General features: G+C 41.2%; 1 long non-coding RNA gene across 2 annotated transcripts in view; it reads left to right on the forward strand.

Annotated features, from left to right (window-relative positions):
* Positions 1–12,367, forward strand: part of LOC140075058 (uncharacterized) — a 183,296-nt gene that overhangs the window by 61,240 nt on the left and 109,689 nt on the right. For both annotated transcript variants that reach the window (XR_011849335.1, XR_011849336.1), the window contains exon 2: positions 4,410–7,229. This is a non-coding gene — a long non-coding RNA (uncharacterized lncRNA). The remainder of the gene's footprint in view (positions 1–4,409; positions 7,230–12,367) is intronic.

The following is a 12,367-nucleotide window of genomic DNA, read 5'->3' on the forward strand; positions in this document are numbered from 1 at the left end:
GCTGGCTATATACTGGGGCACAGGGGCTGGCATGCTATATACTGGGGCACAGGGGCTGGCAGGCTATATACTGGGGAAGGGGCTGGCATGCTATATACTGGGGCACAGGGGCTGGCAGGGTATATACTGGGGCACAGGGGCTGACAGGCTATATCCTGGGGCACAGGGGCTGACAGGCTGTATTCTGGGACACAGGGGCTGACAGGCTGTATACTGGGGCACAGGGGCTGACAGGCTATATACTGGGGCACGGGGGCTGGCAGGCTGTATACTGGAGCACAGGGGCTGGCAGGCTATATACTGGGGTTGGCAGTGGCTGGCACGCTATATACTGGGGCACAGGGGCTGGCAGGCTGTATACTGGGGCCGGGGCTGGCTGGCTATGTACTGGGTCAGGGGCTGGCAGGGTATATACTGGGGCACAGGGGCTTGCAGACTATATCCTGGGGCACAGGGGCTGGCAGGCTGTATACTGGGGCACAGCGGTTGGCAGGCTATATACTGGGGCACAGGGGCTGGCATGCTATATACTGGGGCACAGGAGCTGGCAGGCTATATACTGGGGAAGGGGCTGGCACGCTATATACTGGGGCACAGGGGCTGGCAGGGTATATACTGGGGCACAGGGGCTGACAGGCTATATCCTGGGGCACAGGGGCTGACAGGCTGTATTCTGGGACACAGGGGCTGACAGGCTGTATACTGGGGCACAGGGGCTGACAGGCTATATACTGGGGCACGGGGGCTGGCAGGCTGTATACTGGAGCACAGGGGCTGGCAGGCTATATACTGGGGTTGGCAGGGGCTGGCACGCTATATACTGGGGCACAGGGGCTGGCAGGCTATATACTGGGGCCGGGGCTGGCTGGCTATGTACTGGGTCAGGGGCTGGTAGGGTATATACTGGGGCACAGGGGCTTGCAGGCTATATCCTGGGGCACAGGGGCTGGCAGGCTGTATACTGGGGCACAGCGGTTGGCAGGCTATATACTGGGGCACAGGGGCTGGCATGCTATATACTGGGGCACAGGGGCTGGCTATGTACTGGTCAGGGGCTGGCAGGGTATATACTGGGGCAGGGGCTGGCTGGCTATATACTACTGGGGGCTGGCTGGCTATATACTGGGGGGCTGCTTGCTATATACTACTGGGGGCTTGCTGGCTATATACTGGGGGGGGGGCTGTGACCAATGCATTTCCCACCCTCGGCTTATACCCGAGTTGGCTTATACTCGATAGGATCTTATCGAGTTTAGATCCTAAGACTTCAATAAAGTCAAAACTTTGTGATGAAAAAGTCACCTACTTTATATACCCAGGTTCATGTAATGTTTCAGCCCCAAACTTTTTTGAACACTAAATTGTGGATTACTAACACATTATATACACATATACATACATATCCATATACATGCACATCTATAAATTATTGACACACAATTTCCTGATTAAAACATACTGCATACACATTATACACATGAACATTTAAAGCGAATGCACTATACACAGATACAAATACACATTATGCACATGAACATATACATATGAAAATATACAGTACACATAAACATATACAGCATAAAGATCCTTGCGCTTTGCATCCTCAAACCAAGAAAATGTGCAGGGTCCTAGAGATGATACATTGGGAAGTGATGGAATAAGGGTGGTGGAGGGCTCTGGTGCACACACGATTGTTTTCAAAAAAGTAAATGTTACTTGTAATAAATATATACACCCCCCAGTAATAAATATACAGCCCCCAGTACTATATATACAGCCCCCAGTACTATATATACAGCCCCCTGTAATAAATATATATTACAGGGGGGTATATATATATTACTGGGGGCTATGTTATATATATATATATATATATATATATATATATATATATATATATATAAAAATATTATATTATACAGCACAAAGTAATACACAGTCTATGGCAGAGCATGGAACTTCTGAACAGTTGGAGTAGAAACCTGGGGAGCCAGAGCTGGACCTGAACCTATAGGCAGTGATTCGCCCACACTTGGTGGGTGCCCCTTTAAGGGCAAAGTGGTCTATGGTGTTGGGCAGACAGTCTCCAAATTAGCCGCTCTTGTGATTAATGGCTTCCTATGACCCTAATCCTTGTTGTAGATATTTCAATAACAGCAGCAAGAACTATGATTAGGCAGAGCTCAGGATTGGCCAATCCAGATGGTAGCAGGATTATAATGATAAAATAGACACATTTTCGGCAGTAATCTGTTCTATTGGGTTATACTAGAAATGTTATACAATATTGACAAACAATAATGACATTTATTCTGACATACAATATTAGATCAGTATTACTAAATGTTAGTAAGAAATTATAAGTAGTTCAGTGTATCAGAATATACTAAAGATTTTTCTGAATGATAACATTTGTGTAAAGAATAATAAAATACAATATGATACAAATATTATGGTAAAAATTACAGGGATCAAAAATCACTGGGAAAAATAATGACATAAGTAACATAGAGACTCATGTAATAATTATGGAAAGTTGCAAATAATAAGAAAAGAGGACCTGTCACCCTTAAAAATCGCACTAGGAGCAGCTTCCTAAAGTAAGGAGCTGCTAGCGCTACCCCATGATTAGCAGTGATAAACTGCTAGCTTTACTGAAACCCTCCAATAAAGTTAGCGCACACTGTAGCACCGTACCCTCAAAACGTCGGACTGAGCTTACAGTGGTCCGGCGTATTTATAAGGGGATCTGTGAAGGTGGTGACTGCAGCATGAAGCCCGACAGTCACCAGCAGTCTATGGCGTGGGAGGAGCAGTCCGGGGAAAAGGCAGCGCCTCGGACCGCCCCCTCATGAATATGCCGGACCACTGTGGGCTTAGTTCGTTTTTTTGAGGATACGGCGCTGCAGTGTCTTCTAGATTTATCGGAGGGTTTTCAAAAAAGGGAAGCGCTAGAAGTTGCTGACTTTGTTAAGCAGATCCTAGTGCATTTTGTAAGGGTGAGAGGTCTTCTTTAAAGAAAACCAAAGATCCCTAAATCAGTGTCAAGACCCTTTTGTGACAGGGAATCAATAAAATAATGTGAGATTCCCCCGTAGACATCTTGGATATATAATTGTCCCCCCCATTCTGTTATCACTAATTGATATAACATGGATCCTGAAAGATTTGGGACTGCAGTTATGGACTTTTTATAGTGCGGTGAGAAATTGTTTCTCTAAACCTTCCCTAATGATCACAGTATGGTCATTAATGTGATGTCTGAGGCGTCTCCTGGTGCGGCCCATGGATTACATTTTGCAGGTACATTCTACAAAGCAGACGACCCCCGGGAGGAACAGGTAAGGAATTCATCTGTTTTATGTTCTTTTCCAGTGGATTTTCTCTCTTCCTATAAGGATGTGCAGTTACAGCTGCTCCTTCAGAGAAAGTCACATTGTGAATGGTAAAGGTTTAGACGTGGTGATGGGAGAGCTCATCCTTCTTCTATAGAACAGATGGGAAATGTAAAACTCTAAGAGAAACAAAAATTTTACTACAATTTAAGAATAAACATAACAAGATGGAGTGAATCATCCGGAAGCATTGGCCCCTTATCCAGGGTGATAAGACAATAGGCCCCTTCCTTCCAAATCCACCGCCCATCATTTACACCAGAGCACAGGACCTTGGTGACAGAATAGCCCCCACAGTCACAGGTCTAAACAATCACCATTACATGTATAGTGTTTATATACTACTAGATGTGACTATTAGTGATCACAGCCACAGGGGAAATCATTGTTACTATCATACAGGCTTTATAGGTAGATGGTAACTGACTGTATCTATGTATTTTTGTACAAATCTGACTTTCACCAGATGTCTTATAAAACATAATGGGGGATATATATATAAGGGCTTTATATGGCTACAAGCCCAGGAATAATCACAAAAATTTATGAACCACCAGATTATCCGGTGCGATGTGGCCTTTATGATGTTACGCAAAATTTTTATATTTAGCCAATTGTTTTCTGTTTAGCAACTGCTCTATATTCATTTTGTGTTATTTTATCCATATTGAATTGGCTCATACTGTGCAAATTAGGACTATTTAAGTTAAAGTTTAAATAGTTTAAATAGTTATGGACCCTACTAGTGCCAATACAGTAGTGTAACACATCCTCCCACTATATCCTGTAACACCCAGGATGTATTAGAGCACAGCCCGGCCTTAGTCGGCCAGTGATTATTAAAGGCTGCAATTATTCATAGAGACACTATTGATGTAATAGAATATATAGAACATGAGTAGCCATAGCTATGACATCAAACAGCTCAACAGAAGGATGTGTTACAAGAGGTAGACATTATACAGAGGAAAGGTTGATATAAGTCCTACTATTTAAGTAATTTGTTCTTTTTAGCCATGTTCACACATGGGGAAACAAAACGAAAGAAAGGATGAAAGGAAGGATGAAAGGAAGGAGGAAAGGAAGGAGGAAAGGAAGGAGGAAAGGAAGCGAGAAAGAAAGAAAGAAAGAAAGAAAGAAAGGGGCGAGGAACGAAGGGAAGGAGGATAGGAAGGAGGAAACAGAGAAAACAAAAATAAGGAAAACAAAGAGAGAAAATAGAAAAAAAAATGTAAAAATAGAGAGTCAGAAAAAAAAGTCAAAAGAAAGAAGCCTTAATCATGTAATTTCTGCAGATTATTTTACTGTCAACTAAAAATAAAGTATATCATCCTCCTACTGTACCTGGGGCAGTTTTCAGTCCATGGAATACAACCACCATCCACACCATCCAGTGTTTCATGGACTGAGAAAAATAAAGAAAAGAAAAACAAAGAGAGAAAATAGAAAAGAAAATGTAAAAATAGAGAATCAGAAAAAAAATCAAAAGAAAGAAGCCTTAATCATGTAATTTCTGCAGAATATTTTACTGTCAACTAAAAATAAAGTATATCATCCTCCTACTGTACCTGGGGCAGTTTTCAGTCCATGGAATACAACCACCATCCAAACCACCCCGTGTTTCATGGACTGAGAAAAATAAAGAAAAGAAAAACAAAGAGAGAAAATAGAAAAGAAAATGTAAAAATAGAGAATCAGAAAAAAAAGTCAAAAGAAAGAAGCCTTAATCATGTAATTTCTGCAGAATATTTTGCTGTCAACTAAAAATAAAGTATATCATCCTTCTACTGTACCTGGGGCAGTTTTCAGTCCATGGAATACAACCACCATCCAAACCATCCAGTGTTTCATGGACTGAGAAAAATAAAGAAAAGAAAAACAAAGAGAGAAAATAGAAAAGAAAATGTAAAAATAGAGAATCAGAAAAAAAAGTCAAAAGAAAGAAGCCTTAATCATGTAATTTCAGTCCATGGAATACAACCACCATCCAAACCACCCCGTGTTTCACGGACTGAGAAAAATAAAGAAAAGAAAAACAAAGAGAGAAAATAGAAAAGAAAATGTAAAAATAGAGAATCAGAAAAAAAAGTCAAAAGAAAGAAGCCTTAATCATGTAATTTCTGCAGAATATTTTACTGTCAAATAAAAATAAAGTATATCATCCTCCTACTGTACCTGGGGCAGTTTTCAGTCCATGGAATACAACCACCATCCACACCATCCAGTGTTTCATGGACTGAGAAAAATAAAGAAAAGAAAAACAAAGAGAGAAAATAGAAAAGAAAATGTAAAAATAGAGAATCAGAAAAAAAGTCAAAAGAAAGAAGCCTTAATCATGTAATTTCTGCAGAATATTTTACTGTCAACTAAAAATAAAGTATATCATCCTCCTACTGTACCTGGGGCAGTTTTCAGTCCATGGAATACAACCACCATCCAAACCATCCAGTGTTTCATGGCCTGAGAAAAATAATGAAAAGAAAAACAAAGAGAGAAAATAAAAAGAAAAGAAAATGTAAAAATAGAGAATCAGAAAAAAAGTCAAAAGAAAGAAGCCTTAATCATGTAATTTCTGCAGAATATTTTACTGTCAACTAAAAATAAATTATATCATCCTCCTACTGTACCTGGGGCAGTTTTCAGTCCATGGAATACAACCACCATCCAAACCACCCCGTGTTTCATGGACTGAGAAAAATAAAGAAAAGAAAAACAAAGAGAGAAAATAGAAAAGAAAATGTAAAAATAGAGAATCAGAAAAAAAGTCAAAAGAAAGAAGCCTTAATCATGTAATTTCTGCAGAATATTTTGCTGTCAACTAAAAATAAAGTATATCATCCTCCTACTGTACCTGGGGCAGTTTTCAGTCCATGGAATACAACCACCATCCAAACCATCCAGTGTTTCATGGCCTGAGAAAAATAATGAAAAGAAAAACAAAGAGAGAAAATAAAAAGAAAAGAAAATGTAAAAATAGAGAATCAGAAAAAAAGTCAAAAGAAAGAAGCCTTAATCATGTAATTTCTGCAGAATATTTTACTGTCAACTAAAAATAAATTATATCATCCTCCTACTGTACCTGGGGCAGTTTTCAGTCCATGGAATACAACCACCATCCAAACCACCCCGTGTTTCATGGACTGAGAAAAATAAAGAAAAGAAAAACAAAGAGAGAAAATAGAAAAGAAAATGTAAAAATAGAGAATCAGAAAAAAAGTCAAAAGAAAGAAGCCTTAATCATGTAATTTCTGCAGAATATTTTGCTGTCAACTAAAAATAAAGTATATCATCCTCCTACTGTACCTGGGGCAGTTTTCAGTCCATGGAATACAACCACCATCCAAACCATCCAGTGTTTCATGGCCTGAGAAAAATAAAGAAAAGAAAAACAAAGAGAGAAAATAGAAAAGAAAATGTGAAAATAGAGAATCAGAAAAAAAGTCAAAAGAAAGAAGCCTTAATCATGTAATTTCAGTCCATGGAATACAACCACCATCCAAACCATCCAGTGTTTCATGGACTGAGAAAAATAACGAAAAGAAAAACAAAGAGAGAAAATAAAAAGAAAAGAAAATGTAAAAATAGAGAATCAGAAAAAAAAGTCAAAAGAAAGAAGCCTTAATCATGTAATTTCTGCAGAATATTTTACTGTCAACTAAAAATAAAATATATCATCCTCCTACTGTACCTGGGGCAGTTTTCAGTCCATGGAATACAACCACCATCCAAACCATCCAGTGTTTCATTGACTGAGAAAGAAAAGAAAGAAAAAGAAAATAAAAAGAGGAGATAAGAAGACGTCTGCTGCAGAGTGTCATCCTTTGCTGACAGGAGGTAGGTGCTCATTCCTCTAGTGTTTTTGTTGCAGTTTTAGTCTTTTAGCAGGATAAGAAATGTTCTCATAATGTTCTCCAGAACTGGTTCCAGTAACTTCTGGGTCTGTAGATCTTTCTAGTTGTTATGTACATAGAATACTGGAACATGCGCTGCACAGGATGAGCTGATTTGGTATGAATAAAATAAAATAAAGTAAAATAAAAACCTTAAAGCTGTAAAACAGAATAAGTATAGAGCGGTTGGTAATCAGCCAGTGATAGCTGCTTATAGAACCAGCGCAGTCTGTACTATGTGCAGTGTCCTGGGTACTGTGCAGGGGGCGCCATGAATCTGGCGCCCCCTGCACTGCTCCGGCAGAGTGCACCATTTTTTTTGGTGCACCTTTAACTTGGGCCGTGCAACACATTTCTGTCAGACTTTGCATTATAAATGTGGCGCACGGCCCGACTGACCATGGAAGCCCATTTCAGTGGCGAACACTTCTTATATACATGTGGGAGAAGTTTACACATGAAAGAAGGTACAAAGTCCGGCAGTAAACTGGCGCAGGGGCTTCAGTAAATCTGGGCCCATGATGTATAAACCATCAGGTAAAAGTCAGATGTGGACGGGGGATAATGTCTGTTATAGTGTAAGTATAAAGTGTGCACAAAAGCTCCAATGATACAACCTCTGTCTGTGCTCACACATAGTCACATCTAGTAGTATATACAGACATGATGGGATATATTATTCCTGGGGATAGAGATGGATTTCCATATGCAGATGATGATTAGGTAAGTACTGTAGGTGATGCTGGAGATAAGTCTTTCCATGTGGTGACAATAAGGTGGTGGTGTCACTTACTCAGCCAGTAGTGTGAGACCTCAGTACCTCCATATCACATGCTGGGAAGGCCGTCTCCCCCTGCCCCATGTTACATGCTGCGCATTGTACAGCATAATATGTATATAACAGGGCACATCCTCACAGCACAGAGCGGAGCCATCAGCCCAGATGGGAAATGTCATGGAAGGGGCTGCAGGACGGAGGAACAACTTCCCCATGAGGTCACAAGTTACTGGACTGCATGGAGCCAGATCTGTGACAGTCCCCATGGGATGAGAAGACCGGCTGACAGTGACTACATCCATGTATGTGTATGTATATGCCCTATGTCTGTATCTGCTGTAAGTGTGTGTCTATTTTCTGTAGGTGTGTGTGGATACACTGTATGTGTGAATATGATGTGTGTATACATGTATATGCATATGCTGTATATGTGTGTATATGTTCTATACATAGTATGTGTACGCCCGACTGTATATGAAGGGTTCACCTGTACTGGTGGAGGCAGGTAGTGGTGGAAGGGGTTAATTTGAGGCAATGCACTTTAATAGGAGAGGTTTTGCTGCAGTGCACTTTCCTCCTCCCCCTTTTCCTGTTTAGCAGGTCTCCTCTTCTCCATCTGTGTACTGCGACACTCACCAGAAGCAGAACCTCCCTCCCTCCCTAATTTATTGTTTCCTTTTACTGTTTTGAGTATCTGTGTCTTATAGTTCTGAAGTCACAGCTGGCGGAGTAAAATTGAAGATGAGAGAATGCTGCTTTGCTCGTCTGGCCGACTTGTCACCTGGGAGTCCAGATGGGTACAGTGCAGTCCTGAGCCGTTTTTCCTTTGGATGGAGAGATCACAATACAAGTGCCTACCGTTTTAAGATTTACGTGTTTTGAAAATTGTTAAAGAAAATATTATGTTAATAAATGCTGTGACTGGTTTTCTACCCAACATGAGCCTCGGTGTTTACTGATTAACATATTAAAGTATTATGTGGGGATATTATGTTATTGGGATAACAGAGTTTTGTTGCCTAAGAAAGTGCCGGGTTGGCCGGTCTTTATATACTTCATGTCTAAGTATAAGATGTATATATACTATATGGGGGATATTTATCAGGGCCTCTGCGCCACATCAGTTGTGTAGAAGCCCTGAAATAATTGCCAATGCTAACTTATTGCAAGCACTTGCGATTATTTTCCCAAATCTGCCACCTTTACCCCAGTGTGGCGTGAAGGGGGGGGGGGGGGACGCGACCAGACGTGCAGAGGCTTTACTGTCCCTCTACTGCAGCTGTATTGTCCCCACGCCTGCGCACTTGCTGCAGCCGGCAAATTTTTAAACGCTGCGCAGGACCCCACCGTAGCCGGAGCCTCTTCATGTATCGGGCTGCAAGAGCGCTGGCGTTGATAAATAACCCCCATATGTGTATATAGAGGGGCACATTTACTTATAATGTAGCCAACTGCACTAAAAGTTCTCTGCCAGTGTATGATGCTGCGCCAGATTCATTAAGAACGTGCGCCAGAAGTCATGAATCCACACACCGCGTGCACTACTCCTACTTCTACTATCACGATGCACTTACATGTCTGCTTGGGGGGGGGGGAGAATGGGGGGCATAATGCAAGGAAAAACGGACGGTGCTGGAAATAACACAAGGAAAATGGTTGATAGGGGGGGGGGGGTGTAATAGTGATTGTGCAACAATGTGTACCTACAGGACATATCACACGTATCTCTCCAACACCACCAAATACAGAATGGGAGAGAGAGGGGGGGGATCTGTTCTGACTTCAATATGTCATGACGTGATCAGTCATGACTGAGATCACTGTCACTGGCCAGTCTGATTGGTCACTGATCAACATCACAGGACTAATCAAATTTCAGTGGGTAGGTGTCCCCTTGCGATCCCCACCAAACCTCATGCACTCGTCACCCTGTCTCGCAAACCACAGAACCAAGAAGTCACTGCGCTCAGTGTCCAATATATATCGGACCGGAGTACGAAGGAGTTAAAAAGACTGGAGTGCTATCAATGGTAAAAACTGGCATGGATCTACATAAACACATTTTCAGTAGTATTCAGTTCTTTTTAGTAATCCTAGTAACATTGTACAATAATATAACACAATAATGATGTATAATATGACATACAATATTAGAAGAATATTTATAGCAGGATCATAACTACAGGGTTAGCACATGGGGCCCACAGTGTCCGGGGGCCGTGGCATCTGGAGTACTGGGTGTATATGATATATGTTTCTGTATAACTTTATGTCTTTGTATCTATTTGTGTATTTACAGTATGTATGTTTCAATGTGTATATACTTTATATGTATGTGATGTGTATATACTGCATGGGTGTATATGGTACTGTGTGAATATGTGTATTTGCTGTATGTATATGTGGTGTGTATACTGTATGTAAGTTTATGTTGTATGTGTCTGTGGTGTTTATACTGTATGTATGTGTATGCTGTATGTATATGTGGTGTGTATACTTTATGTATGTTTATGCTGTATGTATATGTGGTGTGTATACTGTATGTATGTTTATGCTGTATGTGTCTGTGGTGTTTATACTGTATGTATGTGTATGCTGTATGTATATGTGGTAAGTATACTTTATGTATGTTTATGCTGTATGTATAGGTGGTGTGTATACTGTATGTATGTTTATGCTGCATATGTACGTGCTGTGTATATACTGTATGTATGTTTATGCTGTATGTGCTGTGTATATACTAAATGTATGTTTTTATATGCTGTATGTGCTGTGTATATACTGTATGTATGTTTATACTATATGTATATGTTGTGTGTATATAATGTATGTATGTTTATGCTGTATGTGTATGTGGTGTGTATATATACTGTATAAATGCTTATACTGTATGTGTTGTGTATATGCTATATGTGTGTATTTAGAGATGAGCGAGCACTAAAATGCTCGGGTACTCGTTATTCGAGACGAACTTTTCCCGATGCTCGAGTGCTCGTCTCGAATAACGAACCCCATTGAAGTCAATGGGAGACTCGAGCATTTTTCAAGGGGACCAAGGCTCTGCACAGGGAAGCTTGGCCAAACACCTGGGAACCTCAGAAAAGGATGGAAACACCACGGAAATGGACAGGAAACAGCAGGGGCAGCATGCATGGATGCCTCTGAGGCTGCTTAATCGCACCATTATGCCAAAATTATGGGCAACAGCATGGCCATGACAGAGTGACAGAATGAAGCTAGATAGCATCTAAAACATGCAATAATTGACCCTGACACTATAGGGGACGGCATGCAGAGGCAGCGGCAGCAGGCTAGAGAGTGGCATGGCGACATACCCTAAATGGACTCAGGCTTCAAACCAATGGGTGGCAGAGAGGAACCAAAGGAGGTGAGCAAGAAGCGCTCAAATAATATCGGTACATGATAAAAGTTTGCCAGTATATTTTGTGGATTACACAGCAGGGTGGCGACAAAGTTAACATGGAAGCCATGAAAACAACCCAAAATTCTGCCTGACACAGCTCGTTTGATAAGGGGACCATGTATGGAGGCAGTGAACTAGTAGTAGATTAAAGGTTCTGCAGTTAAAACTATGTTAGTTGGATCTTGGCATGGAGTTGGCGCTCCGCTGCCAGGCGAGCTTTCGCCAATCCAAGCCCCTGTCTCTAGGCTACTCCCCAAACAGCACTTCTAAGAACCTTTTGTATAAGATCAAGTGTAGTAGCGTTCTTATAAGTTTAGGATATGGCGGGTGAGGGGAATGTAAACAGATGCGCAAGAAGCGCTGAATAATATTGGTAAAAGTTTATTAGTATATTTTGTGGATAACACAGCTGGGTGGCGACAAAGTTAACAACTTTGATGTGGAATCCATGAAAACAACCCAAATTTCTGCCTGACACACCTCGTTTGATAAAGGGACGATGTATGGAGGCAGCTATATGGACGACTTTTGGAGGTAGCAATGGAGACAACGTGTGGAGGCTGCTATGGAGACAATTTAATTTGGATAGTGCCTGTATGTGGCAGTCCCAAAAATTTTTCAAACCAGAGGAGCAGGTAGGTGGCCCTCCAGAAAAATAGAATAGATTGAGTGCCTGTATGTGGCAGTCCCAAAAAGTTTTCAAACCAGAGGAGCAGGTAGGTGGCCCTCCAGAAAAATTGAATAGATTGAGTGCCTGTATGTGGCAGTCCCAAAAAGTTTTCAAACCAGAGGAGCAGGTAGGTGGCCCTCCAGAAAAATTGAATAGATTGAGTGCCTGTATGTGGCAGTCCCAAAAAGTTTTCAAACCAGAGGAGCAGGT

The sequence above is a fragment of the Engystomops pustulosus genome, chromosome 8 (genome assembly GCF_040894005.1).
Source record: "Engystomops pustulosus chromosome 8, aEngPut4.maternal, whole genome shotgun sequence".
Lineage (NCBI taxonomy): Eukaryota > Metazoa > Chordata > Amphibia > Anura > Leptodactylidae > Engystomops > Engystomops pustulosus.